Source organism: Stegodyphus dumicola, chromosome 8 (assembly GCF_044657685.1).
Source record: "Stegodyphus dumicola isolate Sdum_Otavi_A_Nest chromosome 8, ASM4465768v1".
NCBI lineage: Eukaryota > Metazoa > Arthropoda > Arachnida > Araneae > Eresidae > Stegodyphus > Stegodyphus dumicola.
In genome coordinates this window covers 97,538,587-97,560,265 of record NC_140775.1, presented here as the reverse complement: position 1 = coordinate 97,560,265, position 21,679 = coordinate 97,538,587, and the positions used below count along the sequence as shown (strand labels likewise).

Below are 21,679 nucleotides of genomic sequence, written 5' to 3'. Positions count from 1 at the left end.
ATTCTAAATTTCTTACTATTTTATAAATAATTGATTAATTTTTCAGCAGCATTATTGAGCGGAAATAATATTGGGATATTTTTGTTTTAAAAAAAAATGTGAGACTATATATATATATATAACATGCAATATTTTTATAGTTCGACCTCCTCATCCACGACCACGAACCCAAACACGTATGCGCCATTCGGACTGCATTATTCTCAAAATAGGGCAAAGGATGCGGACTTTTTTTCCCTCGAGCATATAAATTATCTGTTTCCGGAGAAGAGCAGAAGACTTTTACGTCGCAGCAGGTAATAACAGCCTTTTGGACTAATCTAAGTGTTTTGGCAGAATGCCAATCAAGGCTGCGTTTGAGACGGTCGAACTATACTGATGAATGATATTTAAATGATACATACACAGGCATATAATCATACAGACACACATATTTGAATATATAAATACAGTACGTATCTATGTTTATAATAACATGTATTATATATGTAAGAACTGTATTTAGAATAATAAAGTTAAGATTTTAAAAATTATAATTGTTATAAAGATTAAGCTTACTCATTTATTTATTTTACACTTTTTAATACAGAATAATTTCTCATGAGCAGATACATACGTACATATATGCATTTAAAATATACATAATAAAAGTTTCTGATTTTTTTAATGTATTCATATCAATTTATAGGGAAATACATACATAGTCAAAGCTTACTTATTAGATTTTTCTATTATCAGTTAGCAAGCCTAGTTTCGATAATTGATTATTGATAATCGTTAAAAGATTACACTCTTGAAAAAAATATAAAGCACTTGTGCATTATTTCATTTGTATTGAGGCCCACCAGCGGCCGAGCGGTAAAGTCGCTGAACACTGGTAGTTCGGTCCGAGGTTCGAATCCCGCGAACGGGCTGGCTGCATGGGCGTTTTCGTGGTTTTCCCCATGTGTAACGTGTATACGAGCCAGTTTCCCTTAGAAAGTCCTCCACAAAAGGCATCCCTCCCCTTAGGCAGATAGCCCTAGTGTGCTTTGCCATAATTAAATACACACACACACACACACATTTGTATTGTATTAAAATCATAACTTTAAAACAAATAGTTAAGCACTGGAATTGCTTCTTCCAGTGCTTTCAAAGAAATTATCAATGTAACTTGTGTTTTAATTAAGAAACATTAATCTTTTATCTCAACTACTATTACTATATATGCCTATTTAAAGAGGAAGGGACTATTTATATAAAAGTACATTAGTTTGTAAACGTTCTTCATTGATAAAAAAAAAATCGAATTTTATGTAAATTAAAGTATCCAATATACTATTTTACTGTGGATATATTTGCGGGTAGGGGGCGAAATTTTATAATTTTTATCAATCTGAACACAAAATTTTCCAAGCTGTTTAAAAATTATTCAGATAGGGATAAAGTTTTAAAAAAATTCAATTTGTATGTGTTGGAGTACTAATAAAATATACTTTTCAGTACTAAAACTTCCAAAACTTTCTGTATCATATGCGCAACAGAGAACATGCAAACACCAAAAATTATATTTTGAACAAATAAGCAATATCTTATTTATGCTTATAGATTTCTGCCCAACACCAAAGGCAAATCCTTATAATATTTACGATGCCAGTATGCTATATTTATACCATGTAAATATAATAATTTATAAAAATTGTGATGAAACATAGTAATGATACTTAATCCTTGAAACAGAAGAAACACAAAGGCAATCGTGGGTGTAAAATCACATATTTATTCCATTAAGTCCATATAGACAGGGCTCGATTAAGGTAAAACTCAGCATTATTTCCAGGATCAGTAACATCCACTTTTCTGATTCTTATAAAAATGATTAGGTGGAGTTTACAAGATTTTGGGGCCTTGTAAAACATGAATTTAGTCATAGGCAGTTATCAGGCCCTGCAAATAGCCCAAGCCTTAAAGCTTAAATTTGGACTGTACATTTTCGCATCTATTTAATTCAGCCATAATTTATCTAGATATTTTACTTAGGCAGAGGCCAATAACAGCTATAATCTGGAATTAGTTAAAGTAACTGAGCGCCTGTTCAAAGACCTTTCTGATTAAAGATTATCCTAAAAAAGTACTGAAATATAACAGAATATGATATAAGGGAAAATAACAGCTGGTCGTGGATTCGTAAATTGCGGTGGAGGGGGGGGGACTCGCTTTTACAGAACTTTATGGCTCCTCATCTCATATGTTTATTTTTTAAAAATTAATTAACAATTTCAGGGCTCCTCGGAACCTTATGACTCCATAAATGCCTCTTGATAACAGCATCAGGATAGAGACAGAAGCAATTTAAAAAGAGTTTAAGATATTACTTTCTACACAAATGTATTTATGTGTATGTACATGTGGTGGTGATGTGACACTTGCGTACATGGCAGTTCCGCACATGTGGCGTTTGCGCACATCATCCGCATGGTAACATGAAATTTTCTCGCAGATGTAACAAGTTATGCGCGACAACTGACACTTCCGCACAACCTGTCTGAAATAATCAATCGGCCTTGTGATTTATTGGCACAATTTTTCTTAAGTAGTGCCCATTCCGGTTATAACGGTGGTCCTGAGTGTTTCTTGGGAATTATTAGTTTTTTCGAGTTCTTTTTAGAAAATTTATTTAAAATGAATTTCACCTTTACTGAAATATATAAAGGCAAACCATCTTAATTTATAACCACTATCGGTATGTATGCAAACTTGTATAAATATATAATAATGCACACTTACAAATTTTACTGAAGAAGTACGTTTTTATGTTTCTTTATTACGAAAAAAATACGCACTTATTTGAAGGTAATTATATCTTTAAGTTAAGATTTTAAAATTATGATTTTCCTGCTTGCGTTTACGACTTTACCGAAATCATTAGTTAGAATTTGGAAAGGGGGGGAGTTTAAAGTAAGAAACTACTATGCTTCTCGCCTAAATATTTTAGACATTATCTTTGATCATGTTTTAAATAATCGATTTTAAAGTTGTGGAAACAAAATAATTTTTTTAAAATATAGAACATAAATCATTTTAATTCTACATTATTCTCCTATTTTTGAAAAAACAATACAGATCTGTTAATATATAATGCTGCCCACAGTACCTATTACAGAATTAAATAAATGATAAAGTACGTATTTTATGTAAAATATTTTAATATTTGGAATATAAAATAAAAGTAGAAAATACATTATTAAGGATATCGAAATAAGTACACAGTTTCACGTTTAAAAACCAGTTATAAATCTTTAAAATGTATTATATTTTGAAAATATTTTGTCATTTCAAGGGTACTTGACTCCTAATTTCTCATTCTTTATTACGTTAACACATATATAACATAAACATTTTATTAAAATCAATACTGGAGCAGCCTAGTAGCTTACAATTTTGTAAAACACATAATAACCTAAGTCGGCGTTAGAAGTTATCAAAAGATAATCAGGAAGATGTGGTTTTGTGCGGAACTATCATAAGCAATTTTTATTTCTTACGTGCAGGTGTCCTTGCTTGTCAATTTGTGCGCATATGCCGTGTGCGCAAGGGCCACTAAACCACATATAGTCCTCTCGAGAGGTTAGTAGTAGGGGATGAGAGACGGGAGACTCACACACCACCTCCGTGGAGTTTTGTCTCAAATTCGGACGGAAGGTTAACAATTAGCTAAACTCAACAATATTTCAGTCACTTGTGGTACTGCAAAGGCACTGGCCTAGCTTCTACCTGTAATACTGATAATACTTCTTCTACCTTCTAATACTGATAATTCGTATTCTGAATTATAGTATTAATAGTCCCGAATCACAGTATTCCGAATTATTAGTATTAATGATAATTGTTTTCCAAATTTATTAGTATTAATGACAAAATTAGTTTTCCGAATTTGACAATGCTAACCTTAATTGAAGTAAAATTTTTGTATATGATAATGTGATGTAAAATTTTTGTATATGATAATGTTTTTGAATATGATGATGTGAGACTTTTATGATGTGTGTGTTATTTATATAACAACAACAACAAGAGAGAAAAGAAAGAAAAAGAAGTTAGTGTGGCACTTGCATTCCCGTGCTTACTTGATTAAGTATTTAAAAATATACGGAATACATAAATACAGATTAAAGTCATATCTTTTAATTCTTTTGCAGTCGTGCATGTATGCCAAGGCTTGTAACTGCTCTTGTATACATCAGATCTTGACAGAAGTTGGAAGAAAACTTTGAAAATTCGCGATTTAGTTTCTGAAGTATCAAAGTTGTACCTTTGTGAAGAAGGTAAATACTTTGCTTTCGAGCATTTGCACAAAGAATTGTTTTTCGCTTAGTCCATTCGCATGGTGATTTATTATATCACTGGCAAGAAGGCGAAACTGTGTTCTTTTTCCATTCCACATATGTTTCATTTCACTCTTGGAATCAATCTTCCGTTATACTCTTCAATTACGGAGGAAAAAATTGTTGAAATTTATTTACCATTGATCCTCTCAGTCTGTTTATCCTGAAAAATAAATTAAGTAGCATGTTATCATACATATATGACAATCGCTTGCTCAAATAATGAAAACCAAAATGAAATAAAGAGAATAATAGTAACAGCAACAATCATAAATAGTATTACAATTTTAAATTAAATTACGTAGTTTCCCAACCAGCAATACGAAATAAAAATAAAAGTTTTCTTCTCTGTTTTAAATGATTTTTCGATGTATACATTTTCACAAGTTAAATAAATTGTATAAAAATGTGCATACGTAAATCAACACCTCGACATAAATATGAAATTTTTACTTTTTACACCTCAGCGAACATTATTAAATTTTCAACTATGAGATAACTTTCTCAAATTAAAGGATAGCGATAATTTTCAATCAGTCAAAACCAAAAAAAAAAATTTTTTTTTTTTTTTTTTTTTTTTTTTTTTTTAGCGAAGGGATTTTTGCGCTCATCACTTTAAATATCATTAAAAACTTTCGCCAAGAACAAAAACTGATATGGAAATTTTATAAGTTACAAAAGCTCGAGAATATTAACATCTGAGATTTAAAATTCAAAAATATTGAAGACTTGTGGTAAGCAAACAACTCGTGTGAATTAATTCCGAACAAAAGGTCTAGTACAATTACATGTGAAATTTAAAACACATCAATGCACTAAAACATATCAAGTTAACTTTTTTTAAATCCAAAAATTTATTTGTATGAACTGAAATATCTGTTAAATGCTAACACAGCTTTGAAGAAAAACGTAACTTCTATCACATTTTCATGATTTTGTTACGAATTTTTAAATATGTTTATCATAAATTCAAAAGGTTAATATTATTTTTCATTTTACCTTAGCACATTTTTAATTGAGTTAAATACAAGCATAAACGTTAAATATACTGATTATTTTTATCCTCATTTCTTCCATCGCTATTTTTATTGCTACTGTTTTCCTGTCTGCAACAGAAAGGAGGGAAAATTAACACCAAACATAAACGACTATAATAATATTATATTTTCGGTAACCAACTTATTTTTAAAACTAAGATTTTTAAAGGATATATCTAACAAACTATGAAAAAAAATTCAAAATAGTAACTGAATCAATCATATGATTTTTTTTTTTTTTTTTTTTTTGGTTTCACTCTCAATAGCTGATTTTAGGAATATGTGCAAAATTTAAAATCAAAACAGGAAATTTATTTTCTAGTATGATTTAAGCGAATTGCATAACATGATAGATTAATTTTCTTTCTTTAAATATTAGTTTCTATATTTACATGGAATTTAATATTACTGCACTGTGAAAATGAACATGCCCAAATATTCAATACGAAATTAAGAATTTACGCAATCATACATCTAATAAAAAATATCTTTACATTAAAGTTTACACATCACTAAGTCTACTTATTTCGTTATTTTTGTGCCTTCGACAATTTTGCAAAGCTTTTAATGTAAAAAGTCTTCTTCTAAATAACATGCTTCAGCATTTAAAGAAAAAATAATAACAAAAATTAATTTTAATTTTAACTATTTATTTATTTATTTTGAGAGCAGCTGAAAGTTAAACAAGCTGTGAAAGCAATTTCAAAAAGCTCAATCTAGTTTTTATTTTAATTCGTTAAACGTTCATATTGTTACAGAATTCGTTGTGATGTGGATGAAAAGATAAACAAACATCGAAGCATTCTTTTACCCTCTTTGCGACCTAATTTAAAAAAAAAGGTGTAATATTTAAAATTTTTTTGTTATTATTATTAATTCTTTTTGGCTCAGTCCCCTCTCTTCTTACGTGTTTGTATGTGTAGGGAAAGGGGAGAAGTCTTTCTCCATCCTAAGCTAAGCTTCGTGATGATTCTCAGCGTAAAAAAAAATTCTTAGGTAACAGCGCCGTCTATGCGTCGGCATAGAAACTGCGCTCTCGTCTTGCCGTTACGTCAGTCCAGAGATAGCAATCATCGACTTCCTAATCTCTCTGCCGTTAATGATGTCTTCGGAGAATTTTGTACGAGTGCGTGCGGTAATTATACAGGTGAACGTCTATTGAGTCATTTCGGAAAACTGTAGTACTTTCATTGCATTCATTCCTTTGGATAAATGGTGGAAACCGATTTATTCCTGATCATTTGGAAAGAATTAATTATTAATTCGATATCATATTAATATATATATTTACATCTTGCAATGCATTTAAGCATTAAAACTTTAAGTTATCGATGAACAGTTTAAAAGTATGATATAAAAAGTTAAATATTTTTAAACAAACGAAACAGTATTAATAAAACAAAATATAAAAAATCATTCTGCGATAATAGTATATATATTGTTTATAAATGCGTTATCGATTCATGAACATATTACATACTAGCGCAGTGAATGAAATTAGCTAGTATTAAAGCACTTCATTGAAAAGGTAGAAAAAGAAGTTCAGTCGAATTTTTGAATAAGCCGAAACTTGTGGGGGGGACCAATTAAATTAATTTTGAATTTCGAAATTTGCATTTCGATATTCAGTTCGACTTGTGGAAATTTAAACAACCGATGTTTCGTCACATTTAAGTCATATCATATATAGAGAATTGAGGCATACTTCCACGCATACAAGTGCCTTAATGTAAAAGACTATTTAGTTCACTAGCTTTAGAGGGAATGAATATATTTAAAATAACACAGAAGTTTATTTGGTTGATGCTTAATCTTCGACTAAATAAAATAACTGTTCCGATTTTAGTGAATGTACGCAGAAGACATTATATTTAAAGCAATCTCTAAAAGACGGATTACTTCTATAGGCTTGATATAGTAATCTGGAAGAAACTTACAATTAAAACGATTTATTTAAAATGATAGTTCTCGCATGAAATATATAAGTTTACGGATGGCACTATGACTGATCCATATTTCTAAAAATATGTTACGAGTTATTTCTTTCTTTAAATTTGGCAATATAAAATTAATATAAGATAAGCATACATTTTGAGAATTTTTATATTATGCAGCTATTACTGTACAAAAGATTTAAAATTTATAAAGTATAGTATAAGATAAGTTGTAATTGATTATACCATAAAAATAAAATATGCATTAGGTTATAGAATCATTAAGTTTATTTTGGAGCAGGAAACATGAACAATCAGCAAAACCTTCGCCGAAATTCGAACTTCTTACCTCTCGATTTTAAGCTTTGTTGTTTTTCCACGATGGCACGCGGTAAGGAAAGAGATCCCTTACAAAGTAACATATTATTATACTGGTTGCAAAGTACACCTTCTAACTTGCACCTTAGTAACTGATTAAATTAAATTTTTATTTCTCATTGATGTTAAATAAAAATTAAATATTCATTAGTGTTTCATACTGTTTATTTTTTAAATATAGTTTTTCTCTTTCTCTTAATTTTTTCTGTTTTTTCCCATTTTTTATCTCTTTCTCTCTTTATTATTTATAAACAGACCTTATTTTGCAAAGATATTAGGATTTTTTTGAAGCAGAAGACATAAAAAATGAGCAATGCCCTCGTAGCTCGGACCTCCCAAATACGCGCCGAGTGTGCTGACCGTTACACCACGAAGGCATACTAAGAAGACGGGATAAATACCTTATAATTTTACCGCAGTTATATTACAGGTTGTAAACAAGTGTGCTGAATTCAAAATTACATATTTTTAATTGTTTTCTTTAAAATATGCACAGTTAATTGAAGAAATAAACATCGAAAAGAACTTTTGTCATAAGCAATTCTAAAAGGCCTTTATCTTAACAGCAGGTAATGCATACATCTGTATTGCGAAAATAAGGATGCAGAATCGTACAAATGAATGATTAGAAATCTTGCTTAAACGCGTGATATTAAAAAAAGTTATAAGTTGTATATTTCCTAATGATTTTTTTTTTTCGCATAAATTAGGTCTGTAAAAAAGTAGAAAGGTAGACGTACAGATGTGTCAAGACACGGTAAGGGTCTTTCTCTCGGCACTGCTTGAGAACAGCGATACGGTTTGAAGATCAAAGACATAATTAAAGGACAGTTTTCTGTTTGTTGCATCCGTTCAAATACTCGAAGAAACTAAAAGTGATTTGAGATGTACTTACTGTTTCATGTTTTGTTATTATGGTTAACGTTTCCACGGTTTATTGAAAGAAAATTTGAAATTAGCAGCCACAGAGAACACTTTCTTTACTTGAGTGCATTAAAAGTGTAAGTTTTGTGCAAAATTTCAAAATATTCGTGTGTGTAACGAAGTTAAATTTTTTTCTAAAATATTTCGCTAACAGCTTAAGCAATTACTCGTATATTTAATTTTAGGAATAGAAATACATTAGGAACTAATTATAAATTAAAATCATTGGTATGACTGGTAATTTCTCATAGCAACCTTTCATTTTAGTAATAATAATAATTATCAAAGCTATCACTTCTAAATGCCTGAAATAAAAAATTACGACAGCGATAACTATCATAATTTATGTCAATTTTGAATGCAAACAGTTATGGCAAGACAGAACTTAGAAGGAATTTATGCCGTACATTTGACTTTCTACCCATTTCATCTTATGCAATCCGAAAATTTTCATATCAATTAAATGGCAAATTAAGGATTAAAAGAACATACAGAATACATATTGTATATTCGACAAGTACGCAATCAACCTTTTGAACCGGTAACCAATTAATATTTCTGGCATTTAATTCAGATCTTTAGGTGAAACATAAATTAAAGGAATTATCCAAATCATTAAATGGGGGGGGGTTGTGCTTTAACTTAAAACTAATATTTAGAAGTCTACATACAATTCTCATAGCTTACGGTTTAAGTTAATATTAAGTCCGAAATTCCACCAACTGGCGATTCATCTTCCCTATTAGTTCAAATTAATATTAATTTCCAAATTTGACATCGACTTTTGAAGTAAGTCATCGCAAGCAAACTCGATAGATCTAGTAGCTAGAGAAGGGGAAAATCCCCTCCCCTCCCTGACAGGGAAACATAGGTTGTATTTCTGTAAGCATTTTTTTTTTTTTGTGTGTGTGTGTGTGTGTGTGTGTGTGTGTGTATGTGTGTGTGGTGTGTGGGGTTTGAAAGAACTGCATCCGCGTAATTTTTATAGAGAGCCAGGTTACAGCTTTTTAATTCCCCAAGCAGTTTATTATTCGGTTGCCTGTTACGGATGCATCCAATGGTAAATTTAAAACTAACACCCATGATTATCCAAAACATTTCATAAATATTTTCGCTTTCGATGTGGAAAGTACTTGAATTTTACGAACGAAATGCAAATTTTTTTCTTTCTTTTTTTAAATTAATTTGAAAAAAAAAATGTTTCTATCAATCCTAAATATGAATACACATCCACACATAAATGAAACAGAGGATAATCGCATCAAATTAGATCGTTGAAATTATTTCTTTATTGTAGCGCAGAATGAAGGCAGATGTTATGGCAAATAGATGTGATAGCATTCTATTACATACGAAAAACTTCTGCAGTGATACCTAGTACTTAGTATTAATGCATATAAATTATGATTATTATTAGGGTGTCTAAAAATCATTATTATTATGAAAAATAATGATAATGAAAAAAAAATGAATTTAAAATACCTAAATTCATATCATCTCGTAAAAGCCATTTCCATAAGACGACTACTCCTGAAAGAAACAGTTTTTCTAAGAATGCAGAGCACTTGGAAAATGAAACTGAAACACTTGGCAGATATAGAATTTTAGATTTCAAGCTAGCGTATGCACTTGGAACCTAAAACCTAAATGATTTCAAATTTTATCCATCTCAGTAGAGTAGCTTTGAATTTTTAGTAATGTTAACGATACTGACTTCAAACATTGAGAACTACAATTAATAAGTGGGCGATATATCTATTGGAATTCAGAAGAGTACAAATTGTTGATGTTCATCTGGCTATTGTAGCTCTTATCAAGTAGCAGGTACTTTTTTTGATTCACTGAAGGTTACAATATCCAACTTCGTGTTTATTTACAGCGGTAAAAAAAAAAAAAAAAAAAAAAAAAAAAAAAAAAAGAATTTCTTCCAATCAGGGTAACTGCCGAGGTGACAGTAGAAGAATGTTAAATGTTAAAAAATTGTAACCAGGAAAACATATAACAGCGACTAATCAAATTATGGCAAATTTAACATTTCCCAGAATTTTTTCAATTCTACAATAAACTGCTTGTTGAGTGCTTATACTCACAGTTGGAAATTAAAAGCAAAGCTAATCAGCACCCATACTTAAGGTTGGTTTCATTTGTGACAGAAGCGCAAAATTTGGATAGTATATACTAATATAAAATCTGTCTGTGAGTTCAACTACCATCTTTCCCAAATTTGGGAGAAATGGCATGTGCAGAGCTTTTTGAAGGCACATGACTGAGACTATCTTATATCCAGAATGATGCATGTAGAGAAAATTTGTGACGATATGGGTCATAGTGTAGAATAAATCCATGGAAACACTCATTGTTACAAACGACCATATCAATGTTTAGGATTATTGGTGAACTAAGTTCATCCAGTAGTTTAAATTTTTCATGCCAAAGAAGGACATGCTGCATATCCTTATGACAATGCACCAGTTCACGCGGCAAAACTGGCCACAGAGTGGCTTGAAAGTGAGCTTGAACACCTTGCACATCCTGCATAATCGTCTAACCTCAACACTATTGAACCTGACTGGAGTATTTTACAGTACTATGTTGGAAAATGTTTTTTTTTTCCACCACTATTGTGAAAAATTAAATAATCACTGGTTTGCAAGTTGAATGGCTAAGCATATCTTATTAACTGAGCAAAACTACTTTTATCTGTCATTTGTAAGGAAATTCATTACAGTACTGGTCTCCAGAAAAGAGACTGCTCTATATTAATACTGTATGTAGGATGCAGACATTTCAATTTCATTGTCCGACTTCCGCAGACAGACTGTGGCACTGAGCATCACTCCTCTAAAACAATCGTAGAAAACTAAAATCATCTGGTTTTGTGGCCATATTAGAGGATTCATTGTATTTATTTGAAAGATATGCCACAAAGAGTTGGGTCTGTTTATTTATCGATCTTCACATGGGCTCTCTACAGAGATCAAAGCCATAAACTGTTCTTCAGAACATCCTATACAGCATTTGAGATACCGTTTATTGAACTGCATTGTTAGTACGATTTCAATGTTCGGTTATATCACTAATTTTTCTACCAGTGGATACTTTAGTGAAACTCCCAGAGGAAAAAAGAAAGACTAAAGAGTTCAATGGACTGATCGTGTTCTCACAGACGTATTGCTCTATGACTAATCTGAGGCGACAAAGACATTTGTCAAGATAACCACGTACAATTACTGTATAGGTATGCATCTGCAATACGTATCGTTAAAACACTGTGGCAGTTTTCGAAAGTACATGCAATATCATTAAGTTATACAGTCAGTTTTGAGACACCTTCTTCATCAAATAGTCTGGTAATATTGCTCATGAACAAAATATTTTTCCATTGACATTTCAAGAAGGTTCTACAAATGGCAAATTCTCTTTTCTCTACCCGCATCTGTTTCTCAAATATGACCCAAAACAACGGAACAACGGATCTGCAACGTTAAGCACACCAATCGATCGAAAAACTTGGAAAGAAAAGCCAAAGGCTGATTGGATTTTACTCAAAGGGATGTTTAATTAACAATCAATTACAAAATGCATTTCCAATAATCTAGCATTGCGATTTGAATCCATTTGCAAACAAAATCTATTTTTCAATAAAGTACAACGTTGTCCTTTTGTTTAATTGGTAACTTTGCTCCGTTGATAATGCTGTTGTAGTCTTTGCGCATTTATCATGAAAATTTAATGTTAGTTCTTAAAGAAGTATAATTAATAACTCTTATGGAAGTTTTTTAACACAACTTTTCCGATGTAGCCTAAATTAAGCAATTACGATATTTGAATTAAATTCGTAAAATATTCAGTTCATCACCCATTTGGAAGAATAATACTTAATTATTGAATATTAAATATTAAAAACAAGCGATCATTTTTACCAAAATAATGTGCATAAAAATTACTATTACTTCCGTCACCTCTTAAAAAATTTACTACTTCCTTAATCTGCAAGGGCTTGACCAAGTTAGAAAAAGGAACTTGCCAATTTAAGGTAATTAAATGTTATTAATATACTTAATCAGTTTATACTAAAAAATAAATTACTCCACAAGAACTCTAATTGCAATTCCATCTTTACTTCTCGATGCACCTTCTCTATTTGAACCTCTATGGGACGTTATTATTTTAAGTTAACGATAAAACCCACTCCTAACAAATGAAGATCATAAATACAAGAATAAAGTTTTTCCAAAGCATAAGAAGGACAAGGAATAAGGTTTTTTACTTATCATCTGTATTATAGAAGTATGTTATTCAGCATCATAAGAAAGCGACTTATTTAATAATTTATTTTTATTTATTCTATTTTTTTGTAACAATTGTTATTTTGCACTACAAGTATAATAAATGAAACGTTTATCTAATATGATAGAGTAAATTGATGGCAAAATTTCTATCAAAGATGCAATCACGTTCTCATATAAAAGATAAAAAAAAAAAAAAAAAAAAAAAAGGCAGTGCACTTCCTAATAGGATCACAACTAAACAATATGACCACAGGCTAGAAGCAGCAGGACCACGAATTATATTTGATACGAGATGTAATTCCTTGGAAACTTTGAAATAAGGTATATAGGAAAGCTTATTTCTTTTGAAGCCCTGTACTAACAGCATAATAATCAATACTACGAATATAATATTTCTTTGTCACGATGTCCTGCCGTTGAGCTATCAGACCAAAGTTTCTTTTATCCTAGACAGCCTAAAATAGTTTATTGGAGGACAGTTTCGAAGGTTTAAACACAGAACCTGTTTCTTCAGCTGCAGAAGTGCGGGTGGAGTTATGAAGCTGAAGTATTCTATAAGCTTCTGCACTGTTTCTTTACGGCAAGAGACCCTGTTTCATGTGTTTTACACCGTATTACTACTAATTAATTTAGCTGATAACTAGATTAATTAAATTAATCTAAATTGTAAAATAAGACAAACTGCTAATTCGTCAGATTTATTTGTTATATATTTGCTGTGGATTCAATGTAATGGATTCAGCTATTACGTGCCTAAGATTTTTCATAGTTTTGGCATTTTAGTAATATTCTTAAACTACTTTGTGTACATTAATAAGAAACAGCATATGTCACAATATAATCTAGAGAAATCTTGCGCTGAAATGAGATTTCAATAAGAAAATCTTACAAATAATATTGTGCAAAAGCTATTTTACAAACTATAAATTCAGCTTGGAGCTATCTGCTTTAAAAATACAGCAAATGCTTGTGTTGTAAAGTAAAGTATGCTGAATACAGCCTGGTAGCTATTCGGAAAATGATTTTTTAAGCACACTATCAAAGAAAAAAATTTTTTAACATTTATATGTAATAAAATATAAGCCATTCTAAAATACCTTGTCTATATAATTTCCTTTAATATTTTAAGGTTTTCAGATATCGCACGTAGCTTATTCCTGAAACATAATTACGAGCTTACTACTTTCAGTGAGGTATTATTAAAAAAGATCCTATAAACCAACTATTCTGGGTGCGATTTTAGAAAAATTTAGAATCGATAGTCACCTCTTCAAAACACTTTTAGCAAATGGAATTTACATGAAGGAGCAACCCAGTAATGCATAAGAACTAAATTTGAATGGTGTTGCTTGTAGAAAAAGTTTTTTGCTTCAAAAATTATCACCAAAAAAATTCAGTATGCTATGATTATGTAAATTAGGACAGCTCATACATGAAGAACTGCACAAGTTGAATTTCTGTGGTTGAGTTGCAGCATGCAAATGGTATATAACTCGTAAAAATCAGAGTTAGAGACATACTTAGCTGAAAGCTGTCTGTCTATGCCTCATCACCATGCCAGCCAAGGATCAATGGGATCAGATTAGTATAGTAAAGGGCCAGGTGAAGGGTACTTTTTAGACGTCTGTCGTCTTAACTATTGAGTTTGGTAATCGCAGTGTCATAATTTATTCCTAATTCTTATAGTTTCGACCTATTAAAACTCGTTGACAAAAATATGAATGCTAAGGACTATCAGGACATCCCATAACTATGTTCATACATAACCATTTTTATAGCGATTAGCTGTACTTGACTCAGTAAATAACATGCTTTCCCTTACGTCTGTTATATTTCGAAATAAAATTTAAGAGACCTATTTACAAAAACTGAAGAATCATCTTATTAATAAAATTCAGTCGAAGTAAACTTTCGCTTCTCAATGATGAAATGGATTCATAATTTCACTTATGTGTATCATCAATAGCTTATTCCTAAGTGACGAAGGATTCATCCCTCAGAATTATATTCTAAAATTACACATTTTCAAGAATAATTAGAATTTCTTTGCAATTTTAGACCTTCTGAATCCGTTTCCGGCTAAAACTGCTTGCTCTATACATCATTATTCATACTACATAGAAGTATATATCTGTGAACTTACTGTTTACAAAGAGGAAATGAGCAATAGATCTAATACTGTTTACCAGAATGTTATTGCCAATGAGAGAACAAATAACTCAAAATAATACTGCGTCCAGCATAAATGCACAACTATCAACCATTTTATTTGTTAAAAAGCGAAAAATTTCGAAGAACTGGAAAGTCAGTTGTTTGTTTGGATTAAATTATGTATAGTAATTAGCGGCTATCTGCTTACAGAATGGATTCCCTTGTACCTTAGAACTGCTTTCTAAAATGATATCGTCTCTTAAGGTTCTATTTATGACATGAACAGGTAAAAAAACAAGAAGCCATCAAGGTGATCAGATGTATTGGGAAAACAATCTTAAAAGTATCTTACTCAGATCAGGGTTCATTATAAAAATATTCATACAATCAGCAGATGGGTGCTAATGTTTTTCTGTACTTTCATCTCCATAAGTATGGGTTTCGGTTCAATAGCAGGAATTTTTTGAGTAATACTATCTGGAAACTTTTGCCGTTTATTAAAATGGATCACTAGCATGATTGTTGAATTAAAATTATTATCATTTTAGATCATTTTTTGCGCATATAACCAGAAATAATTTTTTTCAGAATAAGGATTAGTTTCTCAGAAAATGAGCATGTTTGTTATATATTAATACTGATTGAAAAAAACAGTAAGAAATATCTATTAATAGCATCAAGATTAAAACAGCTTATGTAGTAATCAATTAATTCTAAATGCTAAAATCTTATAAATCTTTAATAACAGAAACATGACATGGATTGTTGCGTATAAGATTTGCTCTTAAGCTAGCTGAATAATAAATCCAACTTGAATCAGTAACATTTCGAAGTTCCCATCCCCCAATGGCGGGTATTAGACAATTATAGACATTGGCCACTACTAATGCCGGAAGCGGCGGTCTCTTTATTGAGGCATCTAATAGGAGGGCTACCGTTGCCTCCTATAAAGGAACGGCAAATTACATTCATGCCTTGGATTCAAACTCGGGCCCTTCGGTACGGCAGTCAGAGTCACTAACCACTTTCCGCCTGAGTGCCGTACTGAAGGTCCCGGGTTAGAATTCCGAAGAAGGCAGGGAGGTAAAATGTCTGTTTCTTCATAGGAAGGTGTGGTGGCCCACCTATTAGATGCCTCCATAATAAAGTGATAATAATCCATAATAAAGGTTTCCGGCCTTTGTGGTGGCTAATGGCTATTGAGGAAAAATTGGCGGTTCTTCCAATGAAGACTTTTATAGTGTTTATTTTAAACAGCTGAAAAGCCAGGCAGTAAAGATAAAGCGAAAGTTTGATGATATGCTTTAATACCAATTACAGAAATAAATCCAACTTGAAAACACACTTTTTTCCTTAATCCATCCCCCCCCCCCAAAATAAGGTATTCAATTTTTCCCCCACCCCCTATGGCGGGCACTTGCCTAAAACGGCATTGGCCACTCCTAAGGCCAGAAGAGGTGGCCATTTTATTGTGGAGGCATCTAATAGGCGGCACCGTTACCTTCTGTGAAGGGACAGACAATTTTATATCCATGCCTTCTCCGGGATTCGAACCCGGGCATTTCGGTATCGGAGTTAGTCTCCCCTAACCACTATACCGTTTGGGCAGCCAGGTATTCAAAATTAAAGTATGTTCTTTAGTCTGCATTCACATTAATAATGTAAACCATGTTTAGTTTTTCTACTTCATTAAAATGTAGTTAAAATTAGACGTTACATATGAATTGGAGTGATTATTATGCGAATTTACCTTCTGAGTGACTTATTTTGATGTAGGTGTGAAAGCAGAATTCGGGGAACAAATTTTTAAAAAAATGGAATTTTGATACAAAGAATGCTAATAAGTAGTAAATATCAATTTGAAATAACTGCATTACAAACCTAGACTTGTGACTTCTAAAATAGCATGCCAGAGCTTTTTTCTTTTCTTTTCTTTTTTTTTTCTTTTTTCTTTCTTTTTTTTTTTTTTAAAGAGTCGTTTTTAACAGCAGAATATTTTTAAAATGTATGCTTTTCCCCTTGCTATAGCTTCTTGGAATAAAGATATATTTCAGAAAGTCAACTATACTATCCATAGTTGCGAAGTTTCAACTATAGTCCTGAGTTGCAGCTACGGACCCACGAAAGATGAAATATAAATATGTTAAGTTATTTGGCAACCAACCTGCTTTCGCAGCTTAAAATGCACAGAATTTAGCTTAAGCTAGATATACAGAGTATTTCATATTTTTTAGGGCAAAAAGAACAGCATAGTACAAATCCTATAATTGATTTATTAAGCCGAAAGAAATTAATTCTGAACTTACAATTACACCAGATCAAGCAACAGCCAAAAATCTTCCGCTTTCGAAATCACCGCTAGAGGCACTGTTAATCAAAATGATACCATATATGCAGAAGAATACTGTGTTTTGAAATACGTCAGAATTTCATCGTTTATCGTTCTCACACATTTTCGCACGGAATTTTGTAATGAACTACAGCATCTTCACAATATCGAACGGTGGGTGAAGCAGTTTCAGGACATGAGCTGCTTATGTAAAAAAAAAAAAAAAAAAAAAAAAAAAAAAAAAAAAAAAACCAGGACAAGCAGCAGAATAGAAGTGGTTGAAAAAATTCGTGACCCGTTTTTACGAAGACCCACAAAATCAAGTTCAATGTTCCTCATGTAACAGTGTGGCATGTGTTACGGTAACGTCTGCAAACTTTCAGACAAACAGTTGCTGAAAGCTTTCTATGAATTTGCAAGATAAGTTTGAGGTAGACGGTTTCGCGAATAGACTTGTGCTTATGAGTGAAGCCACTTTTCACGTTTCTGGAAAAGTTTATCGCCATAATTTACAATTTTGGGGGACGGAAAATCCACATGATGTAACGGAATATGAGCGTGTTTCTCCAAATATGAATGCTTCCTGAGCCATTTCCAACAGTTGTGTTTTTGGTCCTTCTTTTTTCGTAGAAAAATCGATTGACGGTGTATTTACGAAGATACGCTGTCAGAGTGGGTTTTCCCTGAGTTGGAGGAAGCGCTTCCCGGCTTCATTTCTGAAGCAAGACGACGCTCCACCACACTGGCATAAAAACGTACGCCAGTACCTGAACGATAATCTACCTCAACACTGGACTGGCCATGCTGGATCAAATGATATGCCACTACCTTGTTGGCCATCGAGATAATCAGATCTAATCCCTTGTGATTTTTTTCTATGAGGTTTCTGTTAAAAACAAGTGTTCGTGCCTCCATTTTCCCGGGAGTTACAGCAACTGATACAGCGTATAAATGAAGTGCTCGAATTATTAACAAAGGGTATTCTTTCATAAGTGTGGCAGGAACTGGAGTATCCAACAGATATTTGCCGTGTCACCGGAGGGGCCACATAAAGCATCTGTAGAAATTTGGATAACTATAGTTTAACTATAAATTTGAATTATCAAAATAAAGTAATTACAGCATCGTTCACAGGTATGCTTTCTTTTTGTCCTATTCAATATGAAACACCCTGTATACCCTGCATGACTGTTATGTTAGCTCAGAAGAGTCAAACAACGGCCCGCGGACCAAATACGGCCAGCTTCAATATTATTTGATTACATGAAAAAATAATTAAGCTAACCAAACTATGCTTTCTAACACAATTGCCGAAAGTCCAGTTGAGAAGTTATGAATAACGACGGCATGTGGTGCTAATGGCGTCGCAAATGTGCATTACAGCAACGTCACCTTGCTGTTAGGTGCCGCTGTCAGTTCTCTCAATTTTGCTAGAGCGGCGCACGTCGTACTGTCTGCCGGGGTTCTGTGATATTTTGTTCTTTTCATTTTATTTTATTTATTGCCCCACCATTGCCATGACACTTTCAAGACCAAATAAGAAAAGAAAAGCGGATTTCAAATGTTGAAAGCGGAAAGGAGTGTGAATAATTTTGTCATAGAGTTAAATGACAAGGTTTTACGTTTATTAAAAATGGCATTTTAAAATAAAGTCAAACACTTGAAAAAACATTTGCGCGCATGGCGTTACGCCTAAGGAAAGAAATTAATCTATTCGCTAGCGCAGCTTCCGCAAGATGGGAAATACGGAAGACTTCACTGGTGTAACGAATTCTCCTTTCAGCACTAAACTCAGACTTTCAACTGACAGTGCTTCTAAAGTGAAAGTTGTGGGAAAAACTAGGTTAAATTGTCTAATCTAGTACCGTATTGGAAGGGAGGAGGGAGGCTAAAGAAAATGAAAAGAAAAGAAACCACACCGCACCATACTAACAGGTCCCACCTTCGAATCTATCGATTTAAAAAAAATAAAATATCCTTCTTCCTTCATCCCTTCGGAGGAGTTGTGACGTCATAAATGTTAAGTGAAGGTGATGTCACGTGCTGCAACACGTGAGAATGTCCTTGAAGTGTTCTATAGTCCCCTTTCTTTCATTTACGGAGGGGAAAATTTTTAAAGATCCCCCTTCTCCTTTTAGAAACTTAAGAAATTTTTTATACATATATATATTTCCCTTTATATATTTTTATATTACTAGGTTTTCCTAGTTAAGGACAGGGAAAAAAGGGGGTGGTAACAAATTTTCCAACTTTACTTTCTTCGGTTTTTTTTATTTTGTTTTAAAATTTTTTTTCGGGGGGATGCTTTCAGGGATTTTGAAGGTCGGTTTTTTATGGACGGAAGAAAAGAAGTATCCCACGGATCTAGGAAGAGTTTTCACTTGAAGTTGCAGTTCCTTCCGCTTATACTTGACGTAAACGTGATAATCCGTATCAGAACAGCTGGATTTTTACCAAGTTTCCTTTCAAAAATTAAATAAGAAATTTAATATAAAATTCATTAAATTTTTATTCTGTTTTCTAAAATTATATGAAGTTTTCAATAACATGAACGACATTTTTATCAAGAGCTCTTTGCATTTCATATTCACAATACATTCATCATACAAAAAACTTGTTTACTATTGTAGCTTCTGGTTTGTTAAGAGTTTGTAGGAATTTGAAATTTAATTACGTTTTACACCAAATAAACAGTTTACTTGCCTACTTTTCCAACCGAAAATACTGATAAAATATATTTCAATTACACTGTACGCTCTTGTGAAGAACACTTCCTTAAGATGACCACCTCTGAAAGTTCCTAATATTTTTTTAGAACGTAAATAAACATCAGCACCGAACATTACGTTTCTGAGATGACTGCTCTATAGAAGACTGAAATCATTTGGAAAGGTCTTGTCTTAGAAAGGGTTCATTTCATTTAGTTTTCCGATTTTACATACTAATGCATTTATATTAACTGCCACTTCATTTGAGCTAATTATTAAATAAAAAGTATTTTAAACAAAACAGCTGTTTCAGCGATAAGAATTTTATTACTTATTGTAAATGAGCTGGATTTTAATCTCTTACGACTTTTGTTCAAAATCCTTAATGTTTACGAACAGAAAAAAATCAAATAAATTAAAAATATGAAAATGAAATAAAATTACCTAATAACAGTTTAAAAGTTTCAGCTATTTTTGCAGTACATGTTCAATGAATAACGAAAATACATGAACAATATGGGGGTTTTCCCAAATATAATTACAACAAAAGAAACTATAAAGGATACAGTAAACATTATTAAGGATTTTGATATACCAAAATAAATAATCATTATGTATTCTTGTGGCTCATTATTCTGTAAGAAAATGCTAATCGAATAATGACTACATACTAATCACAATAATATTCGGAAATATATATATATATATATATATATGATGATTCTAAAATAGCATACTATTTGAAATATGATTATTCCAAAATAGCTTACGGTTTAGCACACAATTGTAAATTATTATTGTTTAAATTTGCATTAATTTTTTTTTTTTTTCAAAATAACAGATTGATACATTTATAAGTATTTCATGTTACACTGCGTTGTGCTCAGTGGCAGACCTAGAATTATCCCAGGCCCGGGGTGAGAATCTCCTTGGGTCCCCTTTATTGGAATGATTACCGTACAAAATGTCAACACAAATAGATAATTAATATTTCTTTTATTAAAATTAAACAGCTAAAATGATTTGGAAAACAAAAAATCTAAAGAACTTTAAAAAATTTAAAACTTCAGAAAAACAATTTACATCTAGTAGATGAACAGATATTTAAAAAAGGCTTATTAATCTGCCATTTTTGATGATTTAAAAAAAGTTTAAAATTTTTCTGTTAGTAAAAAAATACATATATTTTTTTTCTACGAGCTTCTGAAAAAGTTTTGTATAGCTTCGTCAGAATTAATGTTTTTAACTACTGCATTTTCAATGGTCAGGATTGCCAAACCTTTAAGTCTTACTTGGGTCATTGTTGATCCATGATAGCTTTTAATCAGCTTCAACTTTGAAAACGTTTCTCTCGCAAGAACCAACTGAAACACGCACTGCCAAAAAAATCTTTAGTGCCACATATAAGTTCTTGGACACATTTTTGAAAGTCTATATCCACAATAAACTTTAACATTTTCAATGTAGACCACTTTTTAGCTTCGTTCTTTTTTATATTCCCACATATAGGTACATATACTTAAAAACTTAGGTTCTTCGGTGGACTTCTTTGATGAAAG

The 21,679-nt window shown here is 31.8% G+C and overlaps 1 long non-coding RNA gene across 1 annotated transcript in view; it reads right to left on the bottom strand.

Annotated features, from left to right (window-relative positions):
• Positions 1–565: 565 nt before the first annotated feature.
• The window catches only part of LOC118206075 (uncharacterized), a 35,657-nt gene continuing 14,543 nt past the window's right edge, over positions 566–21,679 (bottom strand). Inside the window, exon 3 of the long non-coding RNA XR_004761124.2 lies at positions 566–4,530. This is a non-coding gene — a long non-coding RNA (uncharacterized LOC118206075). The remainder of the gene's footprint in view (positions 4,531–21,679) is intronic.